At 39.1% G+C, this 18,599-nt stretch overlaps 1 protein-coding gene across 1 annotated transcript in view; it reads right to left on the reverse strand.

The window, feature by feature from the left end:
* CLSTN2 (calsyntenin 2) overlaps positions 1-8,282 on the reverse strand; it is a 197,484-nt gene extending 189,202 nt beyond the window's left edge. The window contains exon 1 of the mRNA XM_005425119.3: positions 8,165-8,282. The gene's annotated coding sequence lies outside the window, so the exon portion shown is untranslated. The remainder of the gene's footprint in view (positions 1-8,164) is intronic.
* Positions 8,283-18,599: the final 10,317 nt, after the last annotated feature.

The following is an 18,599-nucleotide window of genomic DNA, read 5'->3' on the forward strand; positions in this document are numbered from 1 at the left end:
ATACTATATTTAATATAATATTAATATAATATTTAATACAGAAGCATTGGACTTCATTTATAAAGAGAGAGGTTCTTTCCAAATTACTGAACAAAATTGCTACGTGTCAGTCTGGTAGCACTGTTACATCCCCTATAAACACACCCATGCCATAAATGGATATGGAACAGAAAACAGCTGAGAATAGCAAATCCTCCTTGTGCTGGGGCTGCACTCAGAGATGCTCAGTGCCCCACAGTCACTGAGATAAAAGCACTGGGAGAGGTTTTTTTTTATAATCCAAACAGACAGAAAAAAAAGACAGCAGAGGAAACCACAAGCCAGGAGAACAAATTGGTTGGATGCATTTCACACAGCCAGAAACAGGAGAATTGAGCAGAAAATCAATGACCTAAACCACCTGTCCAGAGTTTGAATTCTTTATATTGTCCTTCCCCTTCTTGCTTCATAAAAGTAGCATCACATGCATTTTTTAGGTGGCCCTAGCAAGAAAAGGGATCAACAACAGTTTCAGGCTATTGGGAGTGTTTGTTCTTGTCCAGAAAATTATTTTTTTTTTCAGCTGAGGGGAAAGAAGCAGGGTTAAAGAAAAGTGGGGGCTCTTATCTATTCTTTCCACAAGATAATTGTTGACCAATAAGCACAAGGAGCTCTAAAGAATAAATAATTACCTATTCAGGCTGTTCTTTTAAAACGTTTTTAATATTTAGAAACCATTAAAAGCAAGAGGCTTGTCCCTGCTGCTTTACACTAACTCAAGTAGTTCCATTCTGAGGAACACATTTTAAAGCCTTTTGATTTTATTTTTAAAGCAAGCTGCAATCCTGCAGTGCCAATTTTGTTGCAGTAAACTTTTAAGTGGTGAATATTCTTGTTCTACTTGTTGCATTGCTAACAATTCCTGGCATTATAAATTATTTTTCTAAGTCTGTATAAAGAATGCTGCATGCTTTTACAAGCAGTCCTTTTAGGTTTTCATCATCATTCACCTAGGAACATGACAACACAGGAACTCGCACATAAAAGGAAATTATTTATGCAAAGGAGAGAGATTTAATTGAATTAATGGGTGGACCACAGATGGAATGAAAGCGTGAAGAAAGTTATTAGAGTGGAATTTCCATTATTTGACTCAGTTTGTTCCTTCCTTTGAGTCCTCACTCTGTTCCTTCAGGCCTCCCTCTGAGGGTCGCTCCTGTTATTGCAGCACTGGAAGCAAAGACGGGTGCAGATTTTGGATTCTCAGGTTCACACACACTGGAGAGCAGAAGTGAGCAGCTCAAGTTTACTACTTCTCAAATATCAAATAATGAAGAGAATCAAGCTACACAAGAAGAGAAAATGTCCCGGGGCATCATTCTTGTTTGCTTCAACTGGCTCACCATAAATCTTCATAGCTTGGAGTTATGCTTGCTAGCACAGTTATTTGAAATAATTTAATTTATATCAATACATGTTAGAAAGCTTCCATTTCTAACTGAAATCGTAAGAAGATAAGCAGTTATGATTTCCACTGCAATCTTAATGATGAGGGATAACTAGAGCAGTTTTACATTTTTCAGCTGCTCACACTTCTTTTAATATGTGACCCTGTTCAGAGCTCAGGTAACCCTCCAGGTATCACTCAAACCATAAGAAGATGACCAGTCCTCATCCTTTTTTACCCCCAAACAGATGAGTTTCCTATGCTGTCCTTCCTGTGACTTTCAGAATTTTGAAATCCTTGAGGAACCACCTCTGATTTTAGAGAATGTCTAAAAAGTCTAGAAACCAGACTTAACTCCACAGCAAAAATCACATCTCAAAAGCAAATTACATCTTAATTCACACTAAAATGTTTTATTGCAGAAAAAAAAAGTCAACATAGAACCTCAACAAAATAAATACTTTCTGCAGCTTTTAAAATATTTTGTTGAAAAGAAAAGGATTTATAGTTCATTGAAATAAATGACTTCATATTTCAGCTGCAGAATCAGGCACATTGCAATGGCTCTCATACAGCAAGGCTTCATTAGTTTCAAAGGAGTGTGACACAAAATCTACATCCATCCTCAGAGCATAACAGCAGCCAAGACATTTTTGGACCTATAGGCTTAGCAATTCCAGCACTCCCCATTCAAGTTTCTCTCTTGTGCTCTGAATAGCCCAAGAGTCTAAAAACTCTCACTATTTTCCTGGTACATTCAGTGACAATCTGTTTTAACTTAACAATTTTTTACTTAAATGGTTATTTAGTACACATCAGGACTATAAAATGACAGATTCTGTCCCTGTTTTACTGTCTAGGGTTGCAATCCACTGTAATATCCTGCCTTATTTTTCTGAAGATCAAGTCTTGTACATAAAGAAAACTACTCAAAACCAGTTCAAATGTATCACAAATCACGATTTTCCATAACTAGTTTTAAAAGTCCAAGTGGATATCATCAGACTGGAATTCCTTGGTTCTTTTCATGGATTCTTTCTAGTTTCAAGTCATTTAGCATATTTAGATGTAACAAAGTATCTCAACATTCCCATTCATTATTGATTTTATCTGTCAGGAGGAACTTGCATTCACTCCCAACCCAAGCATGTAATTCTCATTTTCTCCCTAGCCCTTTCCTCCTGCAATGAAAACCCCCCAGCAGCCACTCAAAGCTCCATCAGAACAGCCTGAACCCTGACCCTTGAGTCTTCTTTGGACACACTGATGTCACCTACTATTATTTCCCAGCTGCAAAAATGACTAGGAAAGGCAATCACAGAAAATAACCAAACTTAAAAGCCTTCAAACCCCTGATCTCTGAGCTTCAGGGATTACCAGAGGTCACTGTGAGACTGACTGGTTTTTAGGGCATTCTAAATCTGAAACCTGGGCATGTTTATCACTCTTAACTTTACTGGATGATAAGCAGCATCCCTTAAGTCAAAACCAGCATCCCCAGCATTAATTGTGCTATTACCAATCTTTTATTTTACCTTAGATTAGGATCACCGTGAAGAGATTGGGATTTTGCCTTTGAAGGCTAAAGCCTTAACTAATTAAGCTACAGTAATAAATGTAAGCTTCAAAGCTAGAAATTAAAAATCATTAAAAAATTGTTATTAACAACTGCAACACTCCATGGCTTTGCCTGCATGTCATATTTTTTTGATCATGTCTCATTTTTACAGTGAAATATTTAACACCAATGAATTCTGGGCATCCTAAACTGACTCGTGTTCTAAGTCTGGCTGACAGTGAGTAGTAATAATAATATTCAGAATGACAATTTTAGAATAACTTCTGTATTTTCAATGTTGTAGCAAAAGGCTAGTTGCTGTTATTAATGCCACTGCTTTTCAATACAAACAAACAAACAACAAGGAGGCTGGACAGCTTCACAGTCTGAAACAGAGAAATGGGATTTTGTGTTCAGTCCCTGGGTGTAAGTGGGCTGACAAGTGCTGGATTTGCTGTGGTGTAGCTGAGAATACACACTCTTCTGAGCTGCTAAAATAACAAAGAAGATTTGGACAGTTTGCGGTAGCATCTTGTTGTTTAGTGAGTATTCAGACATCCTTCCTGGCTAGTTTGGTTGTTTCCTTATTCTTTACAGTGCTTTTAGCACAGCCAAAACACAGTCAGAGACTGAGAATCCCTGTGCCCAGGAGGTGTGAACTGGAACTGCTTCTGAGACACACACTACTTGTCTGGGGGGAGCCAGAGCTCTCCTCTTGCTAAGAAAGGCTCTCTATAAATTTATCAAGAGCATAAAAGTAGCTGAAGATGTAATGGGCCCAGCTCACCCTGGTACAATTACCTAGCTCAGCCTTGCTGGGACACAAGGCACTCAAATGTGACTTTATCAGCCCAGAAATGGGGGCACAGTGACAAGTTTGGTTTTTCTCTTCCAGGGTGAGAAGGGACTTCCATCACCTCACTGCCCTGAATGTTACCTCCTGTTTTTCTGCTTCAGAAAACACCACGAGCAGCAGAAACCCCCTCCACACCAGGCTGTTTAGGATGCTCACAGTGCTTTTAGGGAGTAACATAAAAGGCTGCTGCACAAAAAGAATAATCTGCTTTGCCTTGTGGACAGGACTAAAAGGAGTGGGCTAAAACCACTGTAGAGAAAGTTCAGACCAAGCTCCATGGAAAGCCAGGAACATGGTGAAGTGTGCAACAGATCGCCCTGGGAAGCTGTTGCATCTCTACCACTCCAGTAAGATTAGGACAGAAAACAGTTTAAACTGTTTCTCAGGAATGACAAGGGGCCTGCCTCGGGCAGGAGCATGGACTGACGACATCCTGAAGTTCCTTTCAGATCTGTTTTTGCACAGCATTGCTGATGAAATGTAGTTGCTGTTGTTGGAATGCAGGTAGATGTCTCTTCCAAAAGCCATCCATCATCTCACAGCATTTTGTGAGGGACAGAATCCTGACAAGCTGATTCAGTAGATCCCACCTTGTTTCTGCCAAACTACCCTAAGCCTGAACTGTTACAATTTCTTTGTGGGTTTTGTAGGGGTTAGTTTTGTAGGGGTTCATTTTTTGGCCAAGGGGAGGGAAGGAAGGTCAGGGAATGTCTCTGATACCCTGCAAAAGGCTCCAGGATGCCATGGTGAGTTTAGTTATTTTAAAGGTCAGTTGTATTTCAACACCAGTCTGTGAAAATCTTTTTTGGGCCAGGACATGAAAAACTGAAATATGGAAAACTGCTGATCCTGAAACTTCTCACACTTAGAAGCTTATACTGATATTTTCAAGCTTTCCTTCCAAACTAGGAGACAAAAAATACAATTAGGTAAAAAAGAGAAAGTGAGGTATGCCTACACTGTGATAATTTTAAGAACCAGGACTTTACAAATACTTGAATTATTCACAATAAATTCATTAGATAAACAGACATGAAAAGCCATTCATTGCAATCCTGTGAAAGTCTTCGTGCTCCAGTTATGAAAAATGCTGATCACACTTGACAGCCAGCATTTTCACAGGCACATTTAGTCCTGTTAGTCTCCCCTCAGTCCTTCCTGGAAACACAGACCTGTCAGGAAGGTAACTGCACAGAAGACTCCTATTTCTCCTGTCATCACCCTTGATGTTTAACATTAGATAGAGGTGGAAAAAAGTGCAGATTACAGTAATTTTCTCCTGTGACCACTCAGGTTTGATGTGCACCATAATGTGTGCACTCCTAGAAGGGGTAGACAGACTCATCTTAGTAGGCATGGTGATGAAAAAAGGCAGAGGAATTAGGAAAAAAGTTAAAGTTTCCATAAGTGAAAACCAAAACACCGTTTGCAGTTTGGAGTAGGCCTGTGCCACAAGTAACATTTAAACTAAAAAAAGGAGATCATAGGAATGGGTACAGAAAGCATATCAAAGCACTAAGGGCAGAGTTAAGTGTTCTTCTTAGTAACAAAGTAATTACCTGGTGAAAAATTATTTGCCCAGGTGAAAAATATGAAATGCATGATCTACCTGTGCACCAGGGCAAGCAGCAAGGAGCAAACACAAGTTAAGCACACGTCCAGAAGAACTACACCCTCACTAACAACATATAAATATGGAATAAGTAGAAGTCAGTAGATACAATTCAATTCAATAAATAGGTGTTTCCCCTACCATGACCTGTCCCAGTGGTAAATCCTGGACATTTCCCCAAGCCTGTCACTGAAGGAAGACGAGCACTTCAAAGGGAAGGCGCTGAGAAGAGCAGGAAGATCTCACAGTTCAGATACCATCCAGCTCTGTACAGGTGTGCCCTGGGAACATCAGCTGGGGGGTAACTGACCCTGTGCCTTCTGCTCTGGTTCAGTTCTGGTCCTGTAGAGCTCCTGCCCATCTGCAGTCAGTGGCTACATGGCAGCTGGGTTGCTGTCTTTTTTGTTGGTTTGGTATTTGCGTTTTGTTTTGGTTTGTTGGAGGGGATCTTTTGTCAATAGGTTTTGTGTGTGTTTTTAAAGTCAAATGCACACTGGTACTACTGAAAGAAAGTTTATTTTTATAAGGTAACACAAATCCTGATGGAAGAGCCAACCATCTGCCTTTAAACTATTGCAGGGGTTGTTGCAGAGGAAGAATTCACATAAATTTAGTCTTACTGCAGTTTGCTCAAGGAGATCTCAGCAGACATTTCAGCACAGATCAGAAACTGCCCTGATTTATTCTCGAATCTGGGCCCATCAAAAAAAACAACCAACCAAACAAACATGGAGAACTTTCCAAGCACTAGAATTATTTTCTTCTCCAACAGTTGCACAAAATACTGAAAATACTAACACGATGATGATCAAGGAACTGTTGGAGCTCTGATTCTCTGTTACACTTGAAGACTGATATATTATATAACTGCAATTTCCACAATCAAATAAAATATGGCCATAAAAGACATTCCACATTACCACACTATTACACGTACAGCTACTGAATATTGTTAATGTTGTACGTGTATCTGTTTCAGTTTTCTCCTACTAAATACATGATGCAAATTTAATGTTCCATAAAAACCTTTAATAAATTAATGATATTATGAAACCAAATAAAAATACATTATATTAAATAAAAAACTACAACAGAAATAGCAGGTTCCTCCAACAATTTAAAAAGACAGGAGTTTTTCTAAAAAGTGCATAGAGGTTTTTCCAAAAATATAGGGAATGCAGGCCCTTCCAGGGAATGAAGGGTTCCATCAATAATACAATATTATGCCTGGACTGCAGATCATGAGGCCAAATATTATCAGGAAATAAACTATTAGTATCAGGGAATACACAGAAAGTATTTACCCTTGTAAGAAGTAGATATTTCTCACAATATAAATACTTTGAATTAATAAATGGAGAAGCTAGATTGAAACTACTGTCTAATGTAACCTTTATCACAAAAGCCAGTCTGTCTGTGTAAGTTCAGTATCTCAAAGGATGATTTTCTACACAAAAAGTAAACCACTATTTAATGAAAAATGTGTTGATTCTCCCAATGTAAAAGCTGAAGAAAATAATTAGGCTAACAAATTCCCAGTCAGCAGAGTTTGCAGTGTCAGTGACAACAGCACATGATTAACATCCCTGGAAGGATCCTAAGGGAATGCAAGCAAAAGAACAAAATCTAAGACAGAACACACACAGTAATAGAGGGAAAAAATGACAAGGGCATCTTTTCACTAGGAACTGATCTTCATGCAGCCAAGAATCACTGGGCACCATGAGCAACAAACTATCTTGATATTAAAATGGGGGTCAATATATAAAAACCATTTGGGAGCCCTGGCTTGGCAGGGTAGGAGCTGATGCCAGTGTAAGCTTTGGGAAAAGTGACTGAGAACAATTCTTTCAGGATGCTGTAAAATGCTGTTTGGGGCAAGCACTTGGACTTCTGCTTCCTGAATATGACAACTCCCCGAGAGCAAGGACACTCACCTTTACCAGTTCCTTTCCTTAGAAAAGGTGAAGATTCTTAAGCAATACCATCTTTTTAATGACTGCACCACCTTACAGCTATCAAGCTTTACTATTCTCTCTTTTCTTCAAAAATTATTTTTAATGAAAGAGGGAATTTAAGAGACAACTTGCTCAACACGAAGAAGTCCCATATTCTGTTTAAGGGACTCAGGACAGAAAAAGTGTCAGGTAAAATAGACAATATACATGCAAACTTGTACATGACATACATCTATCTACAGCAACCTGAGCAAAAATGTTCAAAACCTCCATTAAATTTTCTGTCAAAGTCTCAACAGCTAAAAGTACTTACACAGTAAGATATGACTTGAGCAACTCTAAGTATTTGTCACACATTTTGTCCATAGCCAGGGAGCAGAACAGGAAGAAAGAAAGCAGGGGCTTTTACTGCTGAACAAAATTAATTATGTCTTATTACTTCAGGCAATTGCAATGATTAATTTCTATAAAAGCAAATTCAAGTGTAATTGTGTCATTATTGTGTTTTCATTAAAATATATTGATAGTGGGTGCCTGCTGTATTATTCTCTTTATTCTGTTCTGCTTCACAACAAGTTCAGTGTAGGAAACACCTCATTTCAGGATCCATGGGCCAACAGTCAGGTCCTGAGTACTCAGACACAACCTTTACATGTGCCCTTCAAATTACACTGGGAATTCCTCCCTTACAAATGCCAATAAATTCAAAATGCAGTCCACAGGCTCAAATGCTGCTGCTCATGTACATTCCTACCTGCAAAGGGAACAGGTGCATCTTTATCCAAAGCAACTAGGGGAGGGTCCAAAATCACAGTGTCGTTGTTTTCAGTTATGATTCCATGGTATGATGTCTCAATCCAAGGTTTGTGTTTATTCACTAGAAAAGAAGAAACCATGCCTAATTAATTCGGTTTGTGTTTCATATCCATTCAGCTCATTTTATCTATAAAGAGAAATTATTTAATATACTTCCAATATTAATGGCATTACTCAAAAGCCACTAACAAATTCCCTGCAATAAACATTCAAATATAAAAGAAAAATGACATGCACATTGTACTGCACTGATGAGAAAGCCAACACTTGCAGACATCCCTCCAATTAAGACACTGAAATAAAAAGGCAATTTGCAAAATATTTTTAGTGTGTTCTCAGCTGTCAGCCTAACTCGGTTCAGAGAGTTTTGCAGGAATTCCTTTCAGTTGCAAAGCCCTGGTACAAGAGAAAGGGCATCCTGAGAAACCCAACTTGACAAGACACAAAGCAGAAGGGTGGACGAGAACACTCAACTCTTGGTCAGCTTCTCACTTTGTATTTTTGGAACAATACCTACAATTACTTCTGTGTTTTGTACATTGTAGAGAAAACAAACATCTGCATTTTAATTACTGATAAAAGTCTGCACTTGTTCACAATTTTACCAGAGGATCTGAAGTTTTTCTGGAAAAACCTGTCCTTCAAATCCAGCTGTTGAACATTTGGATATCTGGCCTTGAAGCACACAGGAAGATCACACAAAAAGACACTTTAAGGAGAGACAACACTACACCATCAGATTGTCTTATTGCTGAACCCTCTCCATTTACACCCCTCTCACCATCCATCTCCTATTGACTGGAAAGGATGAAGACACAAAATGAAAAGGAAGGGGAAAATGCAAGAGGCTTAGCTTTGCTGTGGTTATAAATTGAGCTTTCTTCCTGCAGGCACAATCTGAATGTTATGTCACTGGAACTCCCACATAAGGAATACAATGGTGACAGCTAAATGAATTTCATCTTGAGGAATGTACTCCCCCAGGCAAGAGGGAGCACTTCACCAAGGAATATCTACCCCATTAGCAGCAAACTCAGATGCAAGGTAATTTCTATAGTTATTATATAGCTGTGTGTACCAGATGCTGAGTAAAATACCTGTTGAATTAACAGAAATCACCTCAACAATGGAGAGTTGACACTTAGAGTGAAACCAATTTTAAAAATAAATAAATAAAATAATTATGAAACCAAACAAAATCTTCAGATATAGCCCTAAACTCTTTCCTGTCTTGTCTTCTGTAAAACCCCCAGACATCAATGAGATTCAAGTTTCTCCCTTTGTGGAGAAAGCAGCAAAACCACCAAGACAACACAGGGCTCTAGCCACAGGCAAACGTGGGCAATTAGCAAATTATTTTTTCACTGGCTATTTGGGAAAGCATACAAATATATTTATGGCAAACTGAAGTTCATTCTGTTCCTTTGTTGCTTCTTTGTTTAACCATTAGGAAACTGTGGACTTGGGAGACTGATCCTTTTAAAGCTGAATTATTTTATATTCTAGCACTAATCTGAGAGCTTTAAGTTCATTCCTATGTTGAAATAGATCTTCTTTCAGAAGAAAACCTACTTATCTTCACAGTAGTTGGTTTTGCCCATTTTTGCAATAACTAAGCAACAGGAAGATTAAACTGGGGATGTGTCAGGGAAAGGTGAAATGGAAAACAGGGATCTCAAATCTCTATCTTGTAATGACTGTACAGCCAGAGGAGAGATTGGTGAGTTTATGTAATAGATGAAGGCCAAAAGTCTTGTCAATGTTGAAAAATGAGAAGTGATGGATGCAATTTCAGAGCTTTTTATGGCATTTGGGATTCTGGTTTGCAGGGCAGTTGAAGCATTCTGTATTTGTTAATGGAATATGTGAATTGCCTGAGCATGCAGATACACCAGTGTGCTCCAGTGGCACTCAGGTGTGGCTCACAGGCTCGGAGGGACACAGGCTGCACCGAGCCAAAGGGCATCCCTTGACTGCAGGCAGATGCAATTGAACCATAATGAGACAGTGAGCAGGAGCTCACATGAAAAAGGAACTCCTTATGCAGCTCAAATTTCAAGTACAAAACACTTTTCATTCCTCCTGATTCTGTTAAGGGTCTGAGCTCTTAAAAAAAACCCAATCAAACAAAAAACCCGAACAAGCAAATAAAACAAAAAAAGCACCAAAACTTTCTTCTTACTGATTCCTAGGGAATACTTTTGATGGCACTTTTACTTTAAGGAACTCTCAGAATACAGTGAGTGCAATTCTACCAGCCTTAGCTTTCTCCAGTTGGTGTCCAATGAGCAATAACAGCAGTCAAATGAGTGGCAGCAACATCATTCCTTAAATTATATTGGGGGGAAGAAAAGAAAAGTACATTATGAACAAATGCTACAGTTTAGACCTTAGAGACTGGTATTGGGAAGAGGAAAAGAACAATAAAGCAAAAGCAAAATAAAATAATAGATCAAATTATTTGCAAGCTCTTGTCTTGGAGATGAATTTTGGAGATACATCCCCAAATGTCAAAACTATGGCTATATAAGCTTTGTGTGACCTGTGGTGTGGAAATTTTACAAATGGAAAACATCCATGGTCTTTGGGAATGCAAAGCAATTCTTTTGCACCAGATGATGTCTCTTCTAATATTTTCACATCATGAAGATGATTGATCCTTTTGCACTGTTTTGGATACTTGCTTTAATTTAAGAAATCTCTAATCCTGAGATGAGCAGCTGGTGTTCTGGCTGGGGGGCTGTTTATATTCTCCCTGCTAAAGGCTGGTAAAATGTTACCATACCATACCACCTAACTGCAGAAACCACTCTACAGGCTTTCATAAAATAAGATATGAAGGAAAAACCTTCATATGCAACATGATCAAAAAATACTTTAGAGACAAAAGGACAACTACAAAATATTAGACTGGTTCAAGCCAGTGTTTATCCACAGGTTAACACAGCTCTTAAATCTCTGCTATTTTCCTATCCTTATGCAGTGTCTTCAAAAGAAGAGAATTTTCAAAATTCAAAAGTGTTTTGTCTTGCCTTATTTGAGCTACTGACTCTACTTTGGGCTATGTGAGTTGGATTTTAGGTTCCTAAAAACATAGTAGTGCCACACTGCATTTATTTAAACACCACAACAAAAACATTTTACCATGCTGTCTATTTCAGGCTACATGAAACTGTATGTTTAACTAGAAAAGGAAAAAAAAATCACATTATTGAAAAAGTTCCATAATTTTGATTATATACAGTACTTCTTAGGATATTTTAAAGATTAACATGTATCCTTTCTGGAATTCTTTAAAGATTTAGATAAGATGTGACTTTTTCATTTTATCTTTAAAATTGAAAAGGCAGGAATGGTTAAAAAATATTTCAATGCTTCTCAACAATGCTTACCAATTCACAGCATTCTATAAAGTAAAGTGACAGGCAAGCTACTTTTCTTTGGTTTGCATTTGCTAAAGATGATGGAAGAAATCTATACACAGATTTTTATGTGAAGTTTCAGGAACTAAAAAGGCAAAACACTACACAGCCAGTCAAGCTCAAATGAGAAAATAAGCTGAATCATCAGCAGGCAAGAGTTATACAAGCAAACTTTTCCCTCTTAAGGCATATTAAATTGTAGTACACTGATATTAACTCTAAATCTAGGGGGAAAAAAAGGTTTTGTCTTCCTCACAAAAGATCTTCTCTGGAAGCATTTACTGGAAGCTGGAATCAGTACAAGGCTTGTATGAATTCAAACATATTTAGTTAAGACATAAAGATACCCATGCTGTGGGTTGTTTGTCTTTTCCAGATTGCCTCCCTTCCTGTAATTTATTAGTCATTTATATAAATCCATACTATAAATAATTTATACCATCTATGATCAGGCAATTAATCTTCCTTTATTACAGGTCGAGGTTGATCCATTACAATTTGTCTGCCCTGTGCACAGGGCATTTCCCAGTCTGTCCCACGAACGCTGTGATCACAAACCTCGGCATGCAGTGGAACCCCCATGCCAGGAAACTGTCACAGACATCTTTTATGAAAAATCCTTTCCTTAGGATTTTTTCTCCTGAGAAGCTGAGGGGCCTCAGGAACAAAATGTAACCAATGGTTATCTGCTGCTGTGGAATGCAACAGGTGCATCTGTGATTGGTCTCATGTGGTTGTTTCTAATCAATGGCCAGTCACAGTCAGCTGGCTCAGACTCTCTGTCCAAGCCACAAGCCTTTGTTATCATTCCTTCTTTTTCTATTCTTAGCTAGCCTTCTGATGAAATCCTTTCTTCTATTCTTTTAGTATAGTTTTAATATAATATATATCATAATAAAATAATCAATCAAGCCTTCTGAAGCATGGAGTCAGATCCTCATCTCTTCCCTCACCCTCGGACCCCTGTGAACACCGTCACAGGAAAGGGCCTGGGGATGCAGGTGTAATTGGATGTCACTTTCCTGGGCCAGGAAAGGGCCCCTCTGTGCTCTCCCTGCAAACGCCCTGGGCTCGAGAGCCCGAGCAGAACACGGCCGAGGAACCAACCCTGGTCAGAGGGTCTGAGGGAACTTTGTGGCCCAGGACTGCTGTCCTGAAACTCAGCCTAAGGACATCCCCACAGGAAACACAGAGATAACACAGAGATAACACAGAGACAGGCCCAGATGATGTTTAGAACGCCCAAACCTTGCTGACCTCGTGCAGGGTACTTAAGACTGCAACACATGCACAGCACTTCCCGAAGGCAATCTCAGGCTGTGCATTAAATCTTCCAAGTCCCAAAGCCTGTGAGCAGCAGAGCTGTGATTTGGCAGCGCAGAAGCATTATAGTAACAGGAGTACAATAAGGACAAAATGCATGAGGCCATCATCTTATGAGCAAAGCCATCTTTTCTCTATGCTGAGACAGACACTTGTTGGGGCGTGGGGAGAGGAGGAGTGGGTGGGAAGCAGCACGCGTACAAGGGACACGTTACAATGGTATTTGCAAAATTCAGACAGTTCCTGACTCAAATCAGTTAGAAAATGTCACTGATCCAAAAATAACACATTATAAAAGAAAAGAAGTGACTATTAGAAGGTTTAACTCCTGACACCAGGGCAGATTCAATATTGTCAGTTGATTTAACTGATGCTTTCTAAACTTCAGGCAGCTAAAACCTGAGGTAGCAAATTGTAATGGTTAAGAATTGCTTTATGAAAGCAAATGTTTTCTTTCTTTTTCTCCTCTAAATAGCACGATGGATTTATTTTCCATTTAATTGTGTTGATAATACGTTCTCTCATCTCTAGCCTAAAGAGGTTGTCAATTCCAGAAAAATTGGCAGAAAATTTAGGCTTTCTTACCGCCTCTTTCAGCTCTAAGTCTTTTCATCTGCTGACTTAATGATCTTCAGCTCAGCCTGCTGAAATCCTGTGTAGGTTTCAAAAGCCTTCCCCTCAGAACCACCCAAACTGAGGACGCCCAGAAAGCCTTTGAGGCACGAAGGAAATCCCATTAACTCCTGCAGAATGTCGGACTGAACCTGCTGCCTGTGCATGCTGAAATGCCTCCCCTTGAACAGCAAGGCATGCTGCTCCAGCCCTGCAGGGGGATGCTGCACAGCAATTCCCCAGGGATGCAGCTGCCACAGGAACAGCTGCAAGGCACAATGCCCCTGGCTGGAAGAGCCCCTGGACCTGGACAGCACTGACCTGGGGACAGTGGTTTCCTGGGGAAACACCACAGTGACACCTGTGGGGTCAGCAAGGGACACAGCTTGGGCTCGCTTTTCAGGTGTTCCAAAGGAAATGCCAACCAAACCCACGATTTGTCCATTGTTGAGTTTCTGTGAGCTGTTCTCTGGAGAGCTTTAACAGCCCTGGGCTCTGGGCCAAGGAGGAGAAACTTGAAAGAGGGTGAGGTCAGAAGATGATTTTGACTCACAGGTGCGGCTCGTGCTATGGTCATTCTTTGACAAACAAGTGAGAAGTTTTGAAATTTCATATCCTTGAAGAGAAGTTCACTGGAGTCTCCAGTAGCTCCAGTTTCTGGTAACAGGATGTCACTACACCAAAAGTATTTCAGAGATTCTGTTTTACTAAGCAAGTCCTCCTCACACGGGTCATACTTGTGACTGCATTGGGCACGTGTAGCTTTATAACAGAGGAGACCTTAATTCCCCCAAGGTATGTCTTGAGATAGAACCCTGGATTTCCAGAATAAGCCAGGAATAGAAACCAAAGACAGCAGCAAAATCCCAGATCTCATAAAGTAGCAGCTAAGAACAAAAATGTTCAGAAGATAGGCAGATTTGGGGGCTTAGGTCACTAAAGAAATGAGGATTGGAGCTTGAGAAAGAATTTAAGACTTCCTCTGGAAGGCAGAGAAAACAAGAACATGGATTTTTGCATGCATTTTTGAGGAAAAAGAAACTAAGTAAAAAGTGGAAACTGAAAATGGCTGTGAAGTAGAAGTAAATAAATGTTTGCATTTTACAGGATTAAATCTGTCTCAGCATTAGGAAAAAAAACTGAGTAGCTTTACCAAGAGGAACTGTGTTTCCCTACCTACAAAAACCCTGAAAACTTTCCAGAAAGGTTCTGATATAAAACACATTTTATATGCTTTACCAAAGACAAATTGTAGAGAAGAAATTTATTCTGTCCCACACACTTTGTTCTCCCTGTGATGCCATTGCATGAATTACTGAAATTCTAGTAGTTATGTTCTGGCTTTAATTTTAGATAGACAACTTTAAACTATAATGCTTTATGTGCTTTTACATAAAATAATAACATGAAAATCCTGCCCCAATTAAGGCAATGGGAGTTTTGACATGAAGATCAGTTAAAGCAGAATTTATATGATTTATGATGTGTGATTATGAGATGTGAACTCTTTGGAGAACATTTTAACCGAGCAATACATTATGGGCAGTGCATCTCAGCAACATGAAATTACTCAGCGGAGCTCCTGTGGATACCTTGGCACTGCTTTGATTGTGCTGCACAGCAAAACCTATTCTGCACCAAGTTTTCTGCCATAAACACATTTTCTGGCCTCCAAGAGAAGGCCTTTCAACAATGACAGTTCCCATCAACAAAATTTGTTCTTATATTAAAAGAGGGGCAACATTTGAAAAGGAAGACTCTTTTGTTAGTAGCTAATTCTTATTACAAACTAATTTAACCAAAAGCACCAAGTGCCTTGCCTAATAGACTTGATAACATCAGTAATTATACTGCTGTTGGCTATTTATAAAGTAAGATAACAAACTCTGTACTTATCCTGACATGTTGAGATGCTAATGCAGCCATAAATATGATTAATTCTCTTGTAAATCTGTTTGTTTGGGGGTTTTTGTGAGTGGGGGAGAGAAACTTATTAACACTGAGGAAATTAATATTACACATTTAACAGGAATTTAGTGAATGCTTTGCTCAACCCAAACCTGTGCTGTTCAGGAAAAAACAATCTAGCCACAAATTTTGTAGAACTCCACTGACAATATGAGATGTAAAACTTTCAGCAGCATGTTTTACTTCTGATCTTTTCTGAAGAGCACAAATTGAATTTTCATATCCATACAGGAATTGGTCTTTACACCCTGTCTCATTGCCCTTTTTTAGGGAATGGACCACATATTTGTGGTCTCTGGGCCTTGAAGTACCTTTAAGCTTCAAAGTTATTTTAATTAACACAAAAGACACTTCAACTCCTTCATCAACATGCCCTAATAAATTTATCTACTGATAGTTGCCATACAGACTTCAGAGAATGCAAATCTGAATTCTGAGCTCCCAGTCTCCATGCCTCAGCATGACGAGCAGGAAGCTGTTCATGTCCCATATCTAAGGAACAAAATGGGAATTAGGGGATGAGTCTGTCCCACAGCTGTCCATGGGAACTTTAACAGCACTTACTGATTGCATCCTCAGACATGGAAATTACACACGTAAAAATCTTGGGGAAAGCATCCAATGATTTAAAAATGTTTTCATTGATGTTTCAAGGGCACAAAAAAGTCACAAACAAGGTGTTTTCCTATGTATTTACTTGCACTCAAAAAGCATTTCACTTATCTTGCTTATCAATGCTGATCTTCAATTCAACATGGATTCCTCATGAACAGCTTCATTCTCATTTAAAAAGACATAAAAGCTTGAGATGCCCAATATTTAATCCTTCTATCATTTAATTTAACTTCCTTTGCTATTTAATAACTCCACGGTCACTCTATGAAGCTGCCCCAGTCTTACACATATTATGTCTTTCATTTGGGCTCAAAGTTCTTCAGAACGTGGATTTATTTTTCCATTATGAGCATTAACAGCAGGCATTTTAACTTAACCTGACTCTTGTCCTTATTCCTTAAATAAACAGAAATGGAGTGAGCTCTGAAGGGTTCTGTCAGAGCTGACCAGGGCTCCCAGCACTGCTTCACTGACTGGACATCCATGCATTGCAAATATTCCAATATTTCACGTAATTCTGAGGAACACACAGATCCCCAGTGAACATTTTTATCATGACAGTGTGTTCTCATAGGAAGCAAAAGAAATCAAATACAGTGGTTGTGCAGAAAAGCAAGAGCAATCCCCTAAAAGCACCAAAGACAGAGCTCACTGAGGAGCTGCAGGATGCCCTGTTTAACTTCAAAAGTAATTTGCATCTGTAATACCCCCCTTACTGCCTGAAATACCAAAACCAGGGCCTTCCAATTGCTGCTATTTCTCCTATGAATGTCTCAATTATGACATCTCTAAAGTGAACACTGTAGATGCTAATGAACTCAAGACATTTTAACACTGGCTGAGCAGATTTTCAAAGGTTTTTCAACACCTTATAATTCAGATTAGCACGTTTTCCTTTGTAAATAGTACCTTGAGTTGAAGTTTTATAAAAGGATATTAAGGTATCTTAGGCTTTATGCAATTATGTCTCAAGAGTTTCAGCAATACTCTGTAGATGAGAACAGTATTTTGAAAAATTCCAAGTTAAAACCCCTATTATATTATGAGGCTAAAATAAATGAAAAAAATTCTTAAAAATGGTAGCCTTTATAAAATTTCATGCCACACTACTTTGATAGCACATGTTTGAGTGCTATCTCAGTATACAAATTTAATCTCACTGAAATCCTATGCTCCTACATATGAGCCTACACATTTGGAAATCTTGGGAATTGAGATAAATCCTAATGCCATGGATTTTAAAGGAGGTCAGTAGTTTCTTTTTTAAAAAAAATAGAAGAAAGTATTGATGTTTATCTTTTCATTATTTGTTTAAAATTACAGATTTCCATACAGCAGGGGCTGAAGGATGTTGCAGTGGAGAGAAGCTGATCATGTACAGGACAGGTGTTGCTGCAAATTACCTGTCCTCTACTTCATCCAGCAGATCTTGAAAGAAGCTACTCATCTTTTTTTTTTTTCATATGGCCACCACTCCTTCTAAATGAACTATGTTGGTTTTGAAATTGTGACTGCACTACAGAAGAGATGCTTTATTCCCTGATGAAAACCAAGAAACTCCAATTCTTTAAGAGGGAATAATAGGAAGAGTGCAAGAAACTGAGAGAGATTGATAAATTCTAGGCACGTTTGTGTGGGCAAAGGCTCATGAAGCTGAAAGGTCAAGGGAGAGACGTGAAAATGCACAGAAATTCAGAGCTGGGAGCATGAGAACTCTTCTGAGTGCCCATCCTCTGATAGTCTTGCACCATTTGTGCATTACGGGCAGAGCACAGGGGGACTGCAGGTGTCACACCACTGTTCTGCTGTAGGCTGTTCTCAGGCAGGGGGGCACAGCTCTGTTCCATGCCAGGCACAGGCTCATCACAACCTGTCCAACAGCCACGGACCAAGCCCACAGATAAACCACAAAGTGTCAAACCAGTAATGCAGGCAGAAGGGCACCACAGAGAAACACGACAGGAAGCCCATTTGCAAGAATTTATTTTGTGTTCAGATGTCGTAAGTCAAAATGTACCTCAAAATAAATCCATTGACTGACTTTCCATCTTCGCTTCACACCCCTCAGAATATACCTTTAAATGGCATTTGTCACATGGTCCCACACATTAATAAAACAAGGATTGCATAAGTTTTCCTACCATCAGTGCACAAGGCAGGCGTCAGCTGATGGTGTTGTGTCACAGACATCTTGTTATGAAAAATCCTTTCCTTAGGATTTTTTCTCCTGAGAAGCTGAGAGGCCTCAGGAACAAAATGTAACCAATGGTTATCTGCTGCTGTGGAATGCAACAGGTGCATCTGTGATTGGTCTCATGTGGTTGTTTCTAATTAATGGCCAATCACAGCTCAGCTGGCTTGGACAGAGAGCCAAGACACAAACCTTTGTTATCATTCTTTCCTATTCTATTCTTAGCCAGCCTTCTGATGAAA

The sequence above is a fragment of the Geospiza fortis genome, unplaced genomic scaffold (assembly GCF_000277835.1).
Source record: "Geospiza fortis unplaced genomic scaffold, GeoFor_1.0 scaffold118, whole genome shotgun sequence".
NCBI lineage: Eukaryota > Metazoa > Chordata > Aves > Passeriformes > Thraupidae > Geospiza > Geospiza fortis.